At 42.3% G+C, this 20105-nt stretch overlaps 1 long non-coding RNA gene across 4 annotated transcripts; it reads right to left on the reverse strand.

Annotated features, from left to right (window-relative positions):
- Positions 1-358: 358 nt before the first annotated feature.
- Positions 359-20059, reverse strand: LOC116955881 (uncharacterized). 4 transcript variants are annotated; one of them, XR_012929570.1, is made up of 4 exons: positions 19301-20059; positions 19053-19141; positions 17424-17509; positions 359-6529 (listed from the first exon to the last, which is right to left on the reverse strand). It is a non-coding gene; the product is annotated as an uncharacterized LOC116955881 (long non-coding RNA). The 4 variants fall into 4 exon arrangements; XR_012929572.1 differs by having other exon boundaries at positions 19053-19134; positions 19301-19328; XR_012929569.1 differs by lacking the exon at positions 19301-20059 and having other exon boundaries at positions 19053-19291.
- Positions 20060-20105: the final 46 nt, after the last annotated feature.

The raw sequence follows: 20105 nt of genomic DNA on the forward strand, positions 1-20105 counted from the left end.
GGCGTGCTGAAGACATAATGAAGTCCCAGTTCAAGACTTATTACGGCTGGAACTTCTAAATACTTTTAATCAGGAGGGTCCTGTTTTGGCCCGCTTGACCATTTAAAAAAAAAATCGTGCTTAAATTGCAAATTCAAGCGTTGTTCTGGGCGGATTAAAAGCACAAATATTTGTTTTAGATTTAGTTTTTTATTAATAGTTAAAGTGTAACAGTTGTGTGATCATAGATTTAAGAGCATGTGTCGTCATGAGCAAGACCGGTATGGTGGGTGGAGAATGCAGATGTCACTTTGTCTGTGAAGTAATTGCTTTGTGCACATTCAGTATATGAATTCGGCCACAACAGACTCACACAACATTTATTTTGTCATCAGCTTTATTTTCAATCAGAATTTACTCATCTTAAGTCAGGGCACAGCTCATTACATTTAGTCACATCTCTTTTTCCGGGTTATCAAACAAAGTCAGAGAGTAGCATCCTGATTCTCAATTCACACAGACAAAGTGCTCATGGCCGGTGATGCCAGTGACGAGGAGTGAGGTCACTCGAGGAGATGGTGCTCTCTGTTCCATGGTGTTCATTGCTCGAGCCATGCAGGTGCAGCTGATTGAGTCGACTGCATTCTGAATATATTCACTTGGGAAGAGTGGTGATCACACTGATGGGTATAGCTCCTGAGCAGACTGAACTGTCTCCACAAACTGAATTCACACCTAACTGCTGCGTTCACTCACAAAACACTAACATTTTCTCATGAATATACTTTCGTGAACATTCATTAATTTTGTGTGGTTCAGGTAATGTTTTATATCTGGTGACTGTCTATTCAGAGTAATGAGTGGTGTATGTCTGGCGAGTATGTATCTGTGAGTGTCGCATATGTGTTTGCTCACGTTACCCTGTCCTCATGACAATTCGTCGTCTAATCATTCCCATTACACAACAACCAGATGTTTATATTACGTATAATATAACAATTACAGGACAATTTAAGCACAGCATCCAAGTACAATTCGAGTATGCAATAACCTTTAATTTATATAGTTAAACACGCACGTAGCCACCCTGAAGTTACACATCGATTCAATAATATATCGAGTTCATTTTATGTATACATAGAGGCCTTGCATATTCACTTACATGCGTTATAGATTAACCTACAACTTAAAATCCTTGATAAATGGGGTAAAATTGTGATTACATATAGACCTGCTTTACATTAGTGACAGGCACATGGAGTACATACATTATAATAATGTCCATAATATCGGGTTTTTTTAGGAGGATTTCTCCACGAATCTCGCTAGTTAATTATTGGCGAAACGCCGTAATCAGAAATGTCGTAGATTTGCTCTCCAACACACCGGTGTGCTGTACTAGTACCGAATTAACATGTTCTGTTTATGTGACAAACCTTACTGATTGGCTGTGTCGGGTGGTGGCGGGTTTAATGATGCATTTATATTTACGAGCTGTAACCCCAAAAAACTATTATGGATGATATTGGTCGCGAAAGCCTATGTGTTCAACATTATAATAGTGTGCACAAGTTATAGTCTTATAAGCACTTAATTAAAATCAACCATGTTCCATCCACTGTTGGATGAAGGCCTTATGTTGTTGCCACTGCACCGAATCGCGCTATGCAAGAAACCATCTCACTCCAGCACATTAGCTGATTTCATCAACTCGGTATACATAACGTGGTTGAGCAATAGGGAGCCATCCCTTGATCGCACCCGGGCATTGATCAGCCTCCCATTGTATCTGTACCAGATGGAAATTCCTCCAGTACAGCTATTGAAGGTCTCACGGACTACGTGGTCAAACTAGATGTTAAATAATGTGGGAGCCAGACGACATCCCTGTCGCACTCCAAGGTGTACAGCGTACAGCGTATGGCTCTGACTCCCGGCCACGTAGTTTTACCCGGGCCCGCTCACCATCATGAAGGTCCTTAATGATCGTGAGCAGAGGGTCAGGGACTCCGAAAGCACGAAGAACAACCCAGAGCCCAGGCCGATTAATGGTATCATAGGCCTTGACCAGGTTAATAAAGCAGAGATGTAGGTCTTGTTAGAATTCCCTACACATCTGCTGTAGCAGATGGACAGAAAATATGGCATCTGTGCAGGACCGCCCTTTCCTGAAACCGCATTGGGGCTCCGCAAGCCTCTCCTCAGTATGCCTAGCAAGGCGATGTTGAATAATCCTTGCCAGGACCTTTCTCGGCACACTGAGGAGTGAGATTGCCCTGTAGTTGTTACAGTTTGTGCGGTCCCCCTTCTTAAAGAGGGGGGCCACCAGGGCATCCTGCCAGTCCTGCGGAACCCGTCCAGTGGTCCAGGCTGTTGTTATGATGTCATGTAGGGCAGTCTGTGCACAAACGCCACCCTCCCTCAGTATTTCGCTTGGGAGATCATCTCTGCCTGGTGCCTTTCCTGGTCTCAGACTCTGGATCGCCTTCAGTACTTCCTCAACAGATGGCACCTCAGCCAGCCACTCACAGGGGGTGACTTACTCCAATATTTGAGGCACCGCAGCCTTGGCAGGGTCATCCCCATTTTGTGCCACGTTGTTATCCAGGCTGAGGGATGTCCCCTCCCCCAGAACCTCACAGAAATGCTCAGCAAATCTGCAAACCTGTTCCTGGGGGTCGGAGATTGAATCATCGTTCCTTCCCCTAATGATGGTAATAGGTGTGGCGCTGCAGGTTACTTTTTGGATGGAATTAAAGATCGATTTGTGATCGCGGGCCACTGAGGCAGACTCCATCTCCTCAGCAACCCACGACCACCACCCATCCTTGCAGCGCCTCACGGCTCTCCGAACCTCCAAGCGAAGGCTGCGGTAAGCCTCCTAAATCTCCGACGTGGGATGCTGTAGCCGATGAGAGTGGGCCTGTCGCTTTTTCTCAGCCAGCTTGAACACCTCCTCTATCAGCCGGGGTCTCTGGGGAGGTCTGGACCGTGTACCCAAAGCAACCATTGCAGCTGCATGAGCCACAGTCCTAAACCCAGCCCATTTCCCCTCAACATCAGGAGGAGTGGAGGACGATGCCAACCCCAGCCGCAAGCGATGATGAAATTCTCGCCTGCAACTTTCAACAGCTAGCTGAGACCATGCCACTAAGGGTTTAAATGGAGTCCTGGACAGGTGCATCTTACAGATGACAAGTCGATGGTCAGTGGGCAGATCAGCTCCACGATAGGTCCTGGTGTCAAGGACATGGGCCCTCATCCGCTGTTCCGTCACTATGTAGTCCAGCAGATGTTCTTGCTTGGACCCGGCATGCATCCATGATGTTGTGTGGATGCGCCGATGCCAGAACAGCGTGTTGGTAATTACAAGCCCATGGGCTGCACATAAATCTAGCAGTCTCCTGCCGTTGTTATTGAGCTGATCTGCCCCTTGCCTTCCAACCACTCCAGACCAGGTGCCAGCATCATGAGCAACTCGGGCATTGAAGTCACCCAACAAGATGGCTCTGTCCCGAGAGGCCACTTTAGCTAGCACCTGTGACAGGTCATAGAAGGCATCTGATTCATCGGCCTTGCCTGCATCCCTCAATGGATGTTCATCTTCAGTGGGGGCATAAGTATCCACGACCACCACTCCTCGCCTCTGGTTGATAGGAAGGGGAACCCAAAGTAGCGTGGGGCTTACAGCTTCCCACATCTCACCGCCACGCTCCCACGCCCCCTTCATTCTCTTGTTCAGAAGAAGAGCCACTCCCTGTTGTTTGGCAGTCTCCTGCCCCGAGAAGAGGACTGTCCACCCCTCATGGTGGCAGGAGCCAGAGCCGGTCCACCGTACCTCCTGAATACCACAGAGACCCAGGCGGTACCGGTCCAGCTCCAGACAGAGGAGTGGCAGCATCTCCTCCGCAGTGGGCGTTTGAACATTCCACGTGGCCATCCGTAGTGGCTTTTTGTTGTTTCTGGAGGAGCCCGAAGGGTAAAGATTCAATCTCCTGGCTCCGACAAATGGGGTTTGGCCAGGAGACATCATAGACGCCGGTCCCCCCGGAGCCTCCGACACAAGCTTGTTAATTAAAATTTTCATTCGTGGTTTAGTGGTAATTAATTGAAGGTGGAGGGGTTACCAGCCACTCGCACCCGTTCAGAGCCCCCATTTGGCCGCTGTGGTGGTTACAAATGCCATGAGGGGAAAGGCCAATCAGAATTGGCCCTCCCCCCACAGCACTGTCCACGACAGCGTTGCCCGTCCGGCACCACGAGGAGATAGGGGGTTGTTTTTGCGTCACTACTGTGTACACACATACACGCACACGTGTGATGTCACTATGCGGGGGAGCGTCACTACCACGCGGGCCTACACACACACATGACGTCATCCCGTCTGGAGGCGGGAATGACATCAGGGTCGGTTCAGGGATCGGGAGGCCGTGGGTGAGGGCCACGGGGGTTGTGTAAGGCCGTGGCACTCTGAGTGAACCCGGCTGGACACGTGACCAGATCAAGGTGGGGGGCCCGGGGGCACCTTGGGGGGGGGGGCACGTGGACAGCCGAGCAGCTTCGAGAGGGTTCTCGAAGGAAGGCGTGACCGGGGTGGGGCCCGGACACACCAATGCTGATATAAGCAGCTCCCTCACCAGGTTCGAGGCTGCTCGTGTCAAGAAGGAAGATGCATCGCGACGACGCCTCGTAAAGAGTCAAGCCTCCAGTCAGTGGACCAGCCAGTAGCCCTCCTGGCTGGGTCACGCTAGTTGTATCCGAGAGTCCGGGTTAGTGAGTGATGGTGTGTGTTAGTTAGAATAGGTCGGTGGTCACCACCCTATGTTAGGTGTACGTTGAGTTAATAAATAGTGTTGCCTCCCAAGAAGTTGTGTGCGCCTATTTTTGAGCCCATTACATATGTAACTTCCATTTATAGTGTATGTTTCTACTGTCATTCAATCTAAGTGTAGCTGTTCCATCATTATACATTTTTTTTAGAAATGCATATTACCTGCTTTAATATGTAAATTAGAAACATGAACATTGATAATTAAAATAGCACCACAGCTGAACAGTGCAAAGCGACACATGGAGAATATATGGATCAGAGAACACATGCACGTTAAATGCATCATATTGAATGTTAATAAAAGTGGGATTCATTGCCAGTGTTCAATGCAGGCTAACGACTGCGTTGCGGTAAATATAGAAAATACACCCGAGAGTACCTCCACGTGGGGATGGAGCAATGAAATCGTCTCGTTTACATAAACGTAGAAAATGTATGAATTGCGACTCTGAGATGGCCTTCACCCAGTAGTGGATAGACAATGGCCGATCATGATAACATCTTTATTGCAATGTTGAGAATAGTAAAACATTAAAGTCGACATACAAAGGTTCATTGATTACATTTGGAGAATTATTTTCAGAGTCGCAGGTACCAAGGTAATAAGACAAATATTTTCCTTGGTAGTTATAAATCTTGCCTTGGATCATTAAACATAAAAGGTGAACCTACATGTGAAAAGGAGATGGCAACGCCAAATTCACATATTTGCTGGTTTTATATATTCTGATCCTTTGAATGATTACTTTCACGCGTATCTGTAATAGTAATGGGAGGTGTGACCTCAGCATTAGTCATCTTGTCAATGCCATTTACAAACGTGTTCAAATCATCGACATCCCACTTAACTTGCTGAAGAGATGTTTTGTTTTTATGTAGGTGTTTGACAAATTCTTCAAATTTTAACATTAATTCTTTATCTTGTGTTGATATCACAACCTCGTTATTTTCTGGCATTGCATAACCTGGGTGTTTTGTAGAATTATGTTTGTTTTCATTGTTATTTTGAAAAAAGTTGTTTCCAAAGCTTTTAACTCTTGCAAAGACACTACTATCACTTTTCACTGCAGTTACTTTTTGATTTGATGTTCCTTCTGATAGTTTGTCATCTTTTACTCCTGCTCCACAAATTTCAGTTTTATTCCTTTTCCCCCCATTTATTTTTCCCTGCTTCCCATCTGACCCGTGGCTTCCTGCAATATATTCTCCTGATTGCGTTCCTTGAATACCTGTCTTTCTATGTCCTGCTTGACCAGATGCTTCTGCACTCATTATTGCCAGTCTTCCATGGGTTGTTATTTTTTTATTTTCCGAAGCTAATTTCCCCACCTCACAAATTCGTTCACTAATATACTTTATGACCTGATCATGCTTGTTAATAATGTCTCCCAGTGATGCCAAAATATCCGCTACTTCTGATCTAAATTCATTTACAGACATTTCGAATGTATGTTTCAGCGTGATTTTTCTTACTTGGAAAAGATGCTGGAATGTGATTTCCATTGAACCTTTAAGGAATTCTGCACTGTTTTTAGCATCCTGGCATTTTAAAGAGAATGCATGGACCTCTGGTAGCAGTTCAATGCATAAACTTCCTTGGCTGACGTGCATGTACTTCATAAGAGATTTTAAATCGTAGTAAATCTGGTCTGTGAGAGTGCATACTTTTTCAACAGATGCTCTGGTTTTGCCTGCTGCATCACGAAACTTCTTGTCAACCTGCGAAGAAAAACTTAAAATCATGTTTGGTGCTATTAATGTCTGTTTGAATGTAAAACAGATTATTTCACTTAGATACTAACTGCAGTTGGTTCGAAAACCTACTTCTGCCAAGCCTAATTCAGTTTTGGCTATTGATTTGCACAACATCTATCATTATTAAATCAGTCAAAACCTTTAAAAACCCAACATATGGCCATGCTATTAAACCTTACAATATCCACTCGGCTCATAAGATTTTATCTATTAAAATAAAATAATTTGACTACAGTGATTAGATCTATTGCATAGTTTCCTGTATCCGATCCAGAAAAGACGTTTGTCATATCTAAGTGAAAAAGAAACATTGATCCTGCTCTTGGCATTTTGAGCATTGGTCCGTTTTTGGATCATTATGCAAGTCTTTAAATACAATTAAAAATTTGCAATGTTAAAGTATGTATTGATTAAATGAAATCTGACTAAACTTAAAAATAAATAATAAACAAATTATGGGTATCTTGTCAGATTTAATATATTAGCCAGTCAGTTTATTTCAGGTGAGGCCTATTGAGCAAAGATGCTCTTGCAAGCAAATTAATTTATCTCGTTTATCTTGTCAGAAATCAGGTAAGCGTTATAATAGCCAATTACAGATCGTGGTCTTACTACATTCTTGGTCTTTTTGGATCCGACAGCAATCCTCTTTTAACAAAATGTAATTGATTGATGCAATCCTCTTTCATATTCATTTCATCTTCTACGTTCAGGGGCCGTGGCAGAGTGCTTTGTCGCAATGATGGCACGGCCATTACGTTCTCTGTTGTTATGTAAAGAATCTGTGAAACCTTGCCAATTCAAGGATTATGGGAATAATCACATATCTTCTGGGCTTGTGTATCTAATAGGATTCGTGGATACGAGGATGATGGACAATATGAGTTTGGTTTTGCATAGTTTAAATGAATTATGTTATGATCTAATTACGGCCAATGCTATTGATGCCACCATATCTCATGATTACTGACTTTCTAAATCTGTTATGATACTTTTACCTTTGGAAGACGCAATTGCCATTCTCATGTGCACTGACCTCCTAGGGGAGCAATACAATTCCTCCCTTGGTAATCTGCCACCCTTCCTCCTGCACACGTGTCACACTCATCACAATCTCCCCTGCCTGATGACATCTACATCAACACCCAGTTTTCTAACACACTCTGCCTCTGCTCTGCCTTCTCACGATTTACTGTATTACTTGCAGTCCAATATAGAAAACACTTTCGTATATTACCTCTACATACAATACATCTCTGGGGCCCACACAAAGGCACTTAGTACTTAAAATACCAAAAAGTTTCAGCCAAGATCCAAGTTAGCAAGCTTGCATCATTGCATACTCTACAATTCTAAAGTAAAAACGATCGATTGTGATGCACAGATTTTCTGGTGTGTACCTTTATCCATTGTTTTAGTGAACACTTCGAGCATAAACAGTGACCAAACTGGGTGACAAATGTATACCCCTAAACACCAAACATTACCGAATAAACCATAGCTAAAGAAACTAATTTGCTTTGGATGGATACTAAAGAAGAGCAGAAGGGGATAAAGACGAAATTGAAAGTGGCAAAGCAATAGACTATACACAAAATAGCTCGCATTATGATTAATTGGAAGAAGCTGGTAGATAAAATGGAATATACTAACAATAGAGGCAGCAAACTACTCTATTTTATCAGGCTTAACAGAAACCAGAGTTCAATATAGACTAAGAAACAGTTACAGATGGCACTGATACAATATCACATACAGCAACAGTATCACAGCTACATCATCAGTTTAATCAATTGCAGAAGCAGAAGCTGCATGGTCATTTCATCAACAGCAAAAGCTGTTACACAGGTTGTGGGTGCCACGGTGGCGAGATGTCAACTACCTTGCGTGGTATACAGGAGGTCGTGGGTTCAATCCCTACCATGATGCCTGTAGTCGCATGCATTTTTCTCTGGGTCCTCTGGTTTTTCCTTCCACATTTAGAAACTTGTTTTTGAGTATTTGGCTACAATAAATTTCCATGTGATAAGCCACTTTGTTGAGCTATAATTTGTGACCAGGTCGCTTCTAAAAAAGAGTTATGTAGCTCAGTGGGCTTTTCCTGGTAAAATAAAAATAGTTTAGTTTTGAAGGCAAAGGCTTGTGTAGAAATGTTCAATTTCCAAACCAATTGGATTGCAAGGCAGTCGTCAAATAGATTATAGAGTGGGTGTATGAATGCGTCTATGGAGATCTTTCACTCTGTTATCTCGTGTGTGTGGGTCTTCTCGAGATAGTCATGTATCTTCAAACATTAAAAACACTCATAATCAGAAAAGCTTTCCTTAATAAATCGTCGCTATCGTCAGCATTGCCATCATTGCATCCTCACTGTCTACAGCATTGGTAGTGTTTTGGGAGAATTTACCCATCCACAGGAATGTGCAATTTCCACTGTCGAGTAACGGCCACCCAATTAATATAAAATCCAGTTGGTCCCAGTGTCTCTGGCGGATTGTGTCCATTCCTGGGAGTCATTCCACTTGTAGGCGTGTGGGAGAGATGGGAAACTGTTTGTTGGCTTCTGGATACGAGAGGGGGTTTCGTCAAGAAGTTGTAAAATATTCTTCTCACACCAATCTTAAGCTTTAATTGGCTATTGTAATGGGATCGGGAACGTAATCCATATATTCCTCCGGGTGGCAGAGTATCTCACCACACGAATAAATACTGAAAATCGCCCTTGGCAGGTAATTTTCAGGTGGTGGCGTCGTTCGTTGCTGGTGTTAAAGGAGGCAGCCGTCAGATACTTAGAATATAAAGTTGCATGAGACAGAAAACAAATACCATAGTACAGCAAAGATGGTCATCATTATATAATTATTAATAAGGATACGTTATATTGCATGGTAACTCGGGATGATTTTACTGAGCATTGCAGTTTTATGAATATGGTGAACAATATGTAAGTGCACTTAGCCATTATGGTGTTTCTAGCAGTGAGTAGGTTGTAGAGGTCAGAACAATATTCTGTGTGGTTATTAATAAGCAACATGATTTATTTTCTCATAAACTGCACTAACCAAATAGGTACAGTATTCAGATAAAAGTTATTTTGACATAGCAACGTCCACACTGTGAACAATATCTTCTTTAAAAATGTCACTTGTTGAATAATTCCTCATAGTACAATGTCAGTGTCATAATAATTTGTGATTTATTTACTTAAAACAAATTATATGTTTCTGCATGACGTTTCAAGTACTTTCTCCATAAATAACGATGTTTGGAGATAATTTATTATCAATATAAGTGTGATGTATTGGATATTATACTATTTAGTAATTCATTGTCTTATATGAGCAAATTATAATAGAAACATTTATTTCAGGTTGACTTTCTGAATAGTTAACAAGCGCACAATAGCTGCTGAGAATATTATTTATGTTGGGAAGCTATTTCAGAGTATTTTGCACATTTGTCCTTGATTCTTTTACATTCCATAGATATCTTTCCAAATCGAGAGATAGCAATTTCATCAAGTGTTTTAGATCTATCTATATTTTTCTTCATATTTTCTAGAGATTGATATATGTTTTGAAGATTAAGTTTTGCGCTGTTAACATTTTCAGTGATACATTCCAGTTGCATGGTAAACTGGGTAAACACTGTTACCAGGGATTTATGTTCATTTTTGAACTGCTTCACTACATCTGATGACACCGTCGCTACAAACATGTTGCTCATATACTTTGCATAGGTTTCAAACTTGATTAATAGTCCTGTTTCCCCTTTCAATGCGTTATTTTTTTCAGAAACTGCCATATTCATTAATTTAACTCTGATATCCTGTTCACATGCGTTAGCACTACATGTATATTTTTGCTTTTCCGATAATGATGTCTTAAATAATGTATTGAGTTGTTCAACTATCTTGTTGTTTGATTTGACAGCTTCATCAAATGCTGGCAGGAGGTCATCCAATTCACTTCTTATTTCATCAAGCACTTCCTTTGGTAATTTTTTAGTAATTTTAACTATTTCAGACAAACGTGAAATATGATCAAGAGAAATCGCGGTTGTACCAATAAGAAAATCAACGCTATTTTTCACATCATGATATTCCAAACCTAATTCCCTCAGCTTTATGTATAACCCAGACAATTGTACATCTGAGTTTTCCCGAACAGACTTAATAATACACTTCAGATGTTCACGACTTTTGTGGATACTTTGGGCCAGAAATATAACTGTATCGCTAAACTGTATTAATTCATGACTGAAGTCCTCGTTATTCTGTAAAAGAAAAAAGTGGAACACAAGCATTAACCCCCTCCAAAAAAATTCCCTAAATGTGACTTTATATAATTAACAAAGAAGGTGGGCAGGCCATAATGAGTAAAGGCTACCATATAAACTACTTAATATGAAATTAGAAAACAAACGTTATTGAAACATGACCACACCACTCCCTGTCATTATTCCTGAGCAGTATGGACCACAGCTCCCTTAGCTCGCTGCACCTTCCATTGGCTCTCTGCATGTATACTGTATAGTCACCTATCTGCACATTATCTTAGCACTCTATATGTTTTTTGTAAATAAATGTTTCATTGAGAATTGTGTGACTGTATGCACGTATGACGTGGTTTAGTTTGTGTAAGACGTAATTAATTGATACTACGCTGGCAGTGGTGCAAAATCACGATTAACAATCACCCAACTAGATTTGAAGCTTTCGTGACTGCAAGGATTCATACTCTTTGTTTTTTTCGGTAAAGTCACGTAAGTAAAACATCTATTAAATAAAATAAATGAAATCTAAATTAAATCACGACGTTTCGGAGGCAACACAAGCTTCCGTCTTCAGGTGGAAACCGTCACAGCAAAATTGCCGTATCAAGTGGAGAGCTCTAAGATACCCGAGATTATATACAGGTTAAGGGGGGGGGCCAAGAAGGGCCATGGGGGGGGGCTAAGTTAAGCCGCCTTTTGTTATGCTGCAGGGGATTAGGGGGACGGGGACAGAGAGATGGACGTGTGCAGGTTGAAGAGCATTACTGTACATACATGAACCAGAGGCAGGAGGCAGTATTTAAGCTGACAAACTGGTTGCCTTGCAGTATACTGCTGTAAACTATAAGGCTGCTAAAGTTTAACTAATTTTTTACTTGGTTAAAAAAGGGGGGCTAATCAAGCTGGGAATAGAAACCAACTGGAAGAAATGGAAATGGCTGTACAATTATAAGGCAGCTAAAGTTTGACTTGGTTGATGACATCTTTCCAATGTTTGCTTAATTTAAACCCATCCTCTCGGTTGAATTTGTGTTTGTATATCTGGATGGCTTCATGGACAACTCTTTGGTAGTATCCGGGAGGTTTGCAGAGTACTTTGGTATCGGAGAAAACAATATTATGAGAACCCGCTGTGTTGAAACAATGATCAGCTACGGCCGAAGAATTCGTTCTGCCGTGTTTCAAATCTGATTTGTGCTCGCGAATTCGGTCAGAAACATGTCGTTTCGTTTCCCCGATATAGCAGTCACCGCAGGTACAACTCAATTTGTAAACACCGGGGTACTGTAAGTCAGGAATAACATACTTTACGGATGGGATCAGATCACGGATTTTGTGTACTGTATTGAACCGGACCTGGATCTTGTGTTTGTTTAGAATTTTGGAAGTATTTTTGGTAACGCCTGCTATGTATGGCAACGTAATTATTTTTATTGGAGTTTCAGGTAATTAATCGCAGTAACAGTTCTATTTCCGATAGTCTGAAATCCGTTTTAGCTAAAGGGCTAAACTTTGCAGTCACACCTAAACACATACCAGTTAATGATATCATTGCCCAAGTAGACGTGGCTCTCAAGGGCATGGGTCACATCGCTGCAGACGTAGCAAGATCTGAAATTGCTGCAACCCTCAAAAACGCTAAGATGCCAGCTAGCAACCTCAGCAAAGATGAGCGTTTTGAATTATATAAATTAAAGAAGAGGGATGACATTGTCATCCTCTCAGCCGACAAGGGCAATGTCACTGTCATCATGGATAAAACTGAATATAACAACAAAATTCAAGAATTACTCAACGATGGCTGCTATACAAAAATAAAGAGATCCCACCAACAGCCTGGTCATACAAACTAACAAAATCATTTCTGATTCAACCGCATTAATTGATCAAACCAAACAGTTCTCGTTGAAACCTTCTGCTGCCAGACCACCAAGATTATATGGCCTCCCAAAGATACACAAAGAAGATACACCCCTTCGTCCCATCATCTCTACTATCAACTCCCCCACCTACAAACTGGCTCGTTTCTGTCTGAAATCCTACGGCCTTTCACTGGAAAAACCACCTCTGCGGTACAAAATTCTACTCACCTGGTATCGACAATCACGGGTATTTCCCTGTCCCCAGACGACCTGCTTGTCAGTTTTGATGTAGTTTCCTTATTCACCAAAGTTCCTGTACCTGACACCATCGCAATAATTGAAGACTTGGTTCATCAAGTACTAAACACTGAGGTACCCCCCCTGGTGAGATACTGCTTAACCAATACATACTTCACTTGGAATGGAAGTTTCTACAAACAAACTGAGGGCACCCCAATGGGCTCCCCCCTATCTCCGGTTGTAGCCAACATTTTCATGGAGAAATTTGAGACTGACGCCATCCAGACTGCCACTCTGCGCCCAACCTTATGGAAGAGGTACGTGGATGACACTTTTGTCATCTGGCCACATGGCCGGCCTGCTCTAGAACAATTCCTCGACCACATCAATTCCATACACCCAGCCATCAGATTTACCATGGAGGTCGAAAAAGATGGCAAGCTACCTTTTTTGGATGTCCTAATAAAAAAGAGACCTGATGATTCAATGAGCTACTCTGTCTACAGGAAAACTATCCATACGGATGCTTACCTGAAACCGGATTCCCACCACCATCCATCCCAGAAGAATTCCCTCATCAAGACTCTGCACCATAGAGCCCAATGCATATCCGACTAGGAACACATAGCCAGTGAACTCAAGCACGTACACCAAGCTCTTAAGTCTAATGGTTACTCCGACTACACAATGCGCAAAGCTATCACTCCAACCATGAAGAAGGACCCTCTTGAGGTGCCTTTCAAAACCATCACTTTACTCTACATTGTGGGGATCACAAAAAAGATCTCCAAAATCTTGAATAAACACAAGATCCAGGTCCGATTCAACACATCACATGAAATCCGTGATCTGGTTCCGTCTGGAAAAGATGTGATTTCGGACATACAGTACCCTGGCGTCTACAAACTAAGTTGCCTCTGTGGTAGTAGTTACATTGCAGAAACCAAACGACATGTCTCGGACCACATTCGTGAACACAAAGCAGACCTAAAACACGGTAGGACCAACACCTCGGCCGTGGCAAATCACTGTTATAATTCAGTAGGCTCACATGACATTGACTTCTCCAAGACAGAGGTTCTTTGCAAGCCATCTGGCTACCATGAGAGATTCGTTCATGAGGCTATTAACATATACAAACACAGACAATTTCGACCGAGAAGATGGATTCTGGCTTCGCAATCATTGGAAGGATTTGATAAACCATTTCGGGTCTTAATTGATTGTTTATGTTTAGGGTGGCTTTCAGACCGCATCCATTATTTTCGTCTCCCCCTCCTCTTTTCCGAACATAGATGGACTCGTCCATCTGAACTAACTGTCAAATCGCGCTCCGTGGTGCTAACGATAAAAAAACGCCACTTTTTTCAAAATTTCTTGCTATAATTTTCACACCTGATGATGATTGCTTGTGTTGCAGCCGAAGCGTCGTGATAATTTTATTGTTTTATATTTTATTATTTTATTGTTTCCCTTCTACGTGACTTTACCGAAAGAACTAAGAATATGAATCCCTGCAGTCACGAAAGCTTTAAATCTAAATTTCAGGTGGTTGTTTCTGTATGGTGGGAGAAACAGCTTGGTGGATAGTATGGTCAGAGTATCCATTCATCTTGACGGCCAGATGTACATGTTTTAATTCACTGGCCAGGTGGTGTTGGTCAGAGATGCAATGAGCCCTATGGTATAGTGTTTTGATGAGGGAATTCTTTTGAGCCGGGTGGTGGTGGGAATCAGGCTTCAAGTAGGAATCTGTGTGGGTGGCCTTCCTGTAAACAGAATGTCTCAAAGAGCCATCAGGCCTCCTCTCAAAGAGAACATCCAAAAATGGCAGCTTGCCATCTTTCTCCACTTCCATGGTGAATTTGATGGATGGATGTCTGGAATTGATGTGGTCTAGGAAATGGTTTAATGCTGGGAGGCCATGTGGCCAAATGACGAAAGTGTCATCCACATATCTCTTCCACAGGGAAGGACGAAGGGTGGATGTCTGGATGGCGTCTGATTCAAACTTCTCCATTAAAACATTGGCTATCACTGGTGAGATGGGGGAACCCATAGGGATACCCTCATTTTGTTTGTAGAAGGTACCATTCCAGATAAAGTAAGTGTTGGTAAGGCAGTGCCTAACCAGTGCAGGTACATCAGGGTTCAGTCCATTTGGACCAAGTCTTCAATTATTGTTATGGTGTCAGGCACTAGGACCTTGATAAACAGAGAGACCACATCAGTGCTGACGAGGCTATTGTCAGGAGAGGATAAACAGAGAGACCACATCAGTGCTGACGAGGCTATTGTCAGGAGAGAGTACAATGTCTTTGACCATTGAAACCAATTGGGTCGAGTTAAGTGCTGCTGAGGTGGTCTTGCCAGTGAAGGGAAGCAGAGTATCCAATAAAAAACGGGTTAGCTTGTAGGTAGGAGAGTTGATCGTGGACACGATGGACCGTAGTGGGGTACCTTCTTTATGGATCTTGGGAAGGCCATAGAATCTGGAAGGTCTTGCAGCCGAGGGTTTTAGGGAGGGACGTTTGGTTGGTTCGATTAGGGAAGTCGAATTGGTGATGATTTTAATAATAGGGTTTTCCCCTTTTTTCTGGCAACAAAACTGAAACCTTTTTACAAGGATTCATGTCTGCATTAACCACAATACCTGCAGTCAAAATGCAAACAAAAAACATACTACGAAAATATATGCATATATGCATACTATGATAATGCATATATTACCATAGTATGTTTTTAATATATGCATACTATGATCATGCATATATTATCATAGTATTTTTTTGTTTGCAAAAAAGGTATTGTGGTTAATGCAGACATGAATCCTCGTGAAAAGGTTTCAGTTTTGTTGCCAGAAAAAAAGGGGAAAACCATATTATTATATTTTGGTACTGGCAAAGGAGGTCTAATGATGTAGATGCTCACCCCGAGCCCTCATTACTTTGAAAGTGCATTGTCTTTGAGCTGTACGCCTTATGGCGTCATCTGGTCGAGCACCAATTGGGTCGAGGCTCAAAAAGAAAGCCGTCCCTTGGTGTGGACCAATCAGTTTCAAGAACAATGCATATATTATCATAGTATGTTTTTTGTTTGCATTTTGACTGCAGGTATTGTGGTTAATGCTACCATGAATCCTTGTACAAAGGTTTCAGTTTTGTTGCCAGAAAAAAGGGGAAAACCCCATTATTATATTTTGGTACTGGCAAAGGAGGCCTAATGATGGTGATGATCTTGTTGGTTTTTGTCGTTAGGCTGTTAGTAGGATCACTTTTAATTTTGGAGTAACTACCATCATTGAGTAGGTCCTAGATTTTGTTGTTGTATGAGCTTTCATCCATGATAACAGTAGCATTGCCCTTGTCGGCCAAGAGGATGACTATATCATCCCTCTTTTTCAAATTCGCGAGTTCAGAGCGTTCGTTTTTGCTAATGTTGCTAATGGGTTTCTTAGCATTCTTGAGAATAGTGGCTATTTTAGCTTTCGCAACGTCCGCTTGGATGTGTCCTATGCCTTTGAGGGCTACATCGACCTGAGAGATCACATCCTCTACTGGTATATGTTTAGGGGTGACAGCGAAATTTAGCTCTCTAGCCAGTACTGTTTTCAGATTGTCTGAAATCGGGATGTTACTCTGATTAATAACGATCTTGTTAACATCCAGCTTTGTGATGTGTGGTTCTGGCTTCTTCTTTGATAGGAGAAATTGAATCCCTGCAGTCACGAAAGCTTTAAATAAAATAAAAAAACCTTACTAGTTGGTTGTGTCGGGTGGTGGCGGGGTTTAACGACACATTTATATATTTACGGGATCTAACCCAAAAAACCCCTCTATTATTGATATTGGTCGCGAAAGCCTACGTGTTAAACTATGTGTAGCTACAGAAATAACAGAACACATTCGTAAATAACACTGCGTTAAAGGAAAACTATATAATAGGTGATGTTTCTGGGAATGGACTTTCTTCATAGCCTTAAAAATAGATTGAATAAGGAATGGCGACTGCACAATGCACCACGATTAATGTGTTTATGCATGTGTTAAGTTTGTCATAATACAGTTTTGATTATTAAAGAGTTTGTTTCTCAATATGGACCGAATAGGTAACTACCATATTCATATTTCAAAACTTTATTATAAAACGCAAAACAACCTTATCAGGCCCCATTGTGTATACTGCAGTCCCCAACTCTTAGTTGATTCCGCCTCTGGCCTATATGATTTTTAAAGCTACCCTTTGTAAACTTGGGAAAACCAAACAAGGGTGAAAAGGAAAGGGAAGCCCTTTTCCAAGGATTTGCTCTGACCACACACACAGTATTGTAATACCAACCACTTTTCCGTTTGTGACAATGCCATGGAGAATGTTTTGTGCATGATGTTTCGTTGCGTGTTCAGGTGTGACAATAGTTTAGTTTTGGTTTTTTTTATAACGTCAACTACAAGATTAAGCTGTGCACCAAAGTGATATCATACCTCGTCATAATGCGCCATGATGTCACGTCCAAGTCTCACTGTGATTGAAGGTTACTGACTTGCTCTTTATCCGATGGGTTGTCACGCTACATTAATCAATCAGAACCCATGTTAGGGAATTAATGTCGCAAAAATAACAACATGTATTGCTTAAAACTACATTTGAAAAAAAGTGTTCTGGGTGGATTTCTGGCTGTGTTTCTCTCTGCCTGCCTGAGAGCAGACACGTTGGTGACGTCACCGCGCACATCTGCGTAATGACGTCACACGCATACAGTAGCGTTGGGACGGGTTCGTGCGTCGTGCTCACGTCATGCCTCACCCACCCGCTCTCCATCCCGGCAGTGGATTCCGCGCAAAGGCAAAACAGGGAGGTGAGGGAGGGAGTTAAGGTAGGTAGAGGGAGGATTTTGAGGGAGATATAGGAGGGCAATACGAGGGAGTTGAGAGATAGCGGAAATAGATCAAGGATGGAGGTGATGAACGGAGATGGATGAGGGAGATAAAGAAGTGAAAAAGAGGAATGAGAGAGGGAGATGAGGTAGGGACATTTAGGAGGGAGGTGAGTGATGGAGATAGAAGGAAGAAATAGAGGAAGGTGAGGGACGAAGATAGAGGAGAGCGATACAGGAGGGATGTGAGGTAGAGAATTAGAAGAGGGAGATACAGGAGTGAGATATAGAAGGCAGGTTAGGGCTGGAGATAGCGGAGGGAGGTTAGAGAGGGTAATAGACGACTGATGTCAGGTAGGGATATAGGGGAGAGACATACTGGAGGAAGGTGAGGGAGGGATATAAAGGAGAGCGATAGAAGAGGACGTTCAGGCAAGGAGAAAGAGGAAGGAGGTGAGCGAGGGAGATATAAAAGGGACGTGAGGGAGGGAATTAGAGGAAGGGGACAGAGGAAGATGAGGGAAATAGATGACAAAAATAGAGGATGGAGATAGAGGGAGGTGCGGGAGTGAGACATCGGGGAGAGGGATATAGAGCAGGGAGACCGAAGAGAGAGGCAAGGATGGCAGATAGATGAGTGAGGAAGAGTTTGAGAAGAAAGAGAAAGAGCAAAACGGAACGAGCAGCGCAAGGAAAAGTATGAAGCCCTGGGAGACAGCAGTATGGAGTGAGAGATGAAGACAGAAAGGGAGAGGTGGGTATAAGGAGAGCAAGGTTAAGTGATGAAAGAGAAATAGAGATATGGGGGAGTGAAGTGGTTTAGATACAGGAGAGGGAGGTTGGGAATATAGAGGGAGCGGTAGAAGAGGGGACAAGGATATAGAGAAACAGAGACAACGTGAGAAATGGCTATAAATTCGGATATACAGGAGAGACAATGCAAGAGGAAGTTAGTGAGACCGGGGTTTATTTTGAGATAAAAAACACTTTTGCTGGCTGGCTGTGTGGAACGTACAGACGGTCACGTCCAAAAGACATGTGGGTCGCTAGTGTTCGCATAAAACATTCAAATACATTTAAAAAATGAATACGTTCATAATAATTGAGACTCCACTTTTGAGCTGTCAAAAGTTACACTGGAGCATTTTCTTAATTCATGGAGGTATGTAGAATCACTACACTTTTACTGCAGTTGAGCATTCCTAGATTCAATACCATCACTTATGATAATCCCCACCTTAGCAGTTGAACGGAAGTCAGAGTGCGTCCAGTCCAAGGGATGTTTGCTTCGCCGCTGTGTTTGCAGACCCTTGGCACAGCTGTGGACTTATTGAAATATAATTAAAGATCCGTAGTGTAGTTTAGCATTAATCCAGTGTCCTGATACCTTAACTTAGACGTTTAATGACACGTAATAGGAAACACAAGCATTGGATGCATTAAATAAATATAATATGAGCTTTCTGTAAGGGAGCAAATTATTACCTTTTTAGACGTGAAAGAATAGCCGCGGAGGATGAGTGAATACCCTGAGGACGCTCACGTTTATATGTGGGTGGTCAGGAATGTGGGCTGTGACGCATCACGTACCCTAGCAAATAGGATTCTTTACCACTTGTGGACAATGAAAAGTTGAACTGAAACAGTATTTATTGTTTTCGTGACATTTTGGATTTAGATACAGATGTAGATTATCGCCTCAATAATTGTGTTTATATTCTGCCCAAGGGAACTGTTCAGTTTGAAACTGCATCAACGTTTTCGTCATCAATCCACTGCTGAATGAAAGCCTCCCCAGGTCATCGTCATATTTCAATGATTCTGTTATGGGAAACTCCACTGAGCATTTGGACACGTGCTGATTTAATTGCTCAATTTCCAGGTTAGTTACTCTCTTAGGTGCATTCCCTCACATGTCTGCCACTCTGTTGTTATTCTCGAACAGCAGCTATCATTCTTTCTGGTGGCATGACCTGTCCAAGTAAAAATAAAATACAGTATGGGCAGTCCTCGAGATATGAACGGGTTACTTTCTTGAGACCCGTTTGTAAGTCGATTTGTTCGTATCTCGGAAATCAACTCATGGGGTACTTCATTACAGGTCAGACAGTCAGCTTTGCTGGTAGCAAGTCAGAAAGGTCACCAGTGACATGTGATGTGCCACAAGGTAGTGTGCTTGGTGCGGTGCGCTTCCTACTCTCCACCATTGATGTCATCTGCATTGCACATTATCATAATATCGGCGTGCATTCATATGCTGATGATATACAGCTCTACATTCACTCAAAAG

Source organism: Petromyzon marinus, chromosome 3 (genome assembly GCF_048934315.1).
Source record: "Petromyzon marinus isolate PM22_M1 ecotype Great Lakes invasive population chromosome 3, UKy_Petmar_22M1.pri1.0, whole genome shotgun sequence".
NCBI classification, from domain to species: Eukaryota; Metazoa; Chordata; class Hyperoartia; order Petromyzontiformes; family Petromyzontidae; genus Petromyzon; species Petromyzon marinus.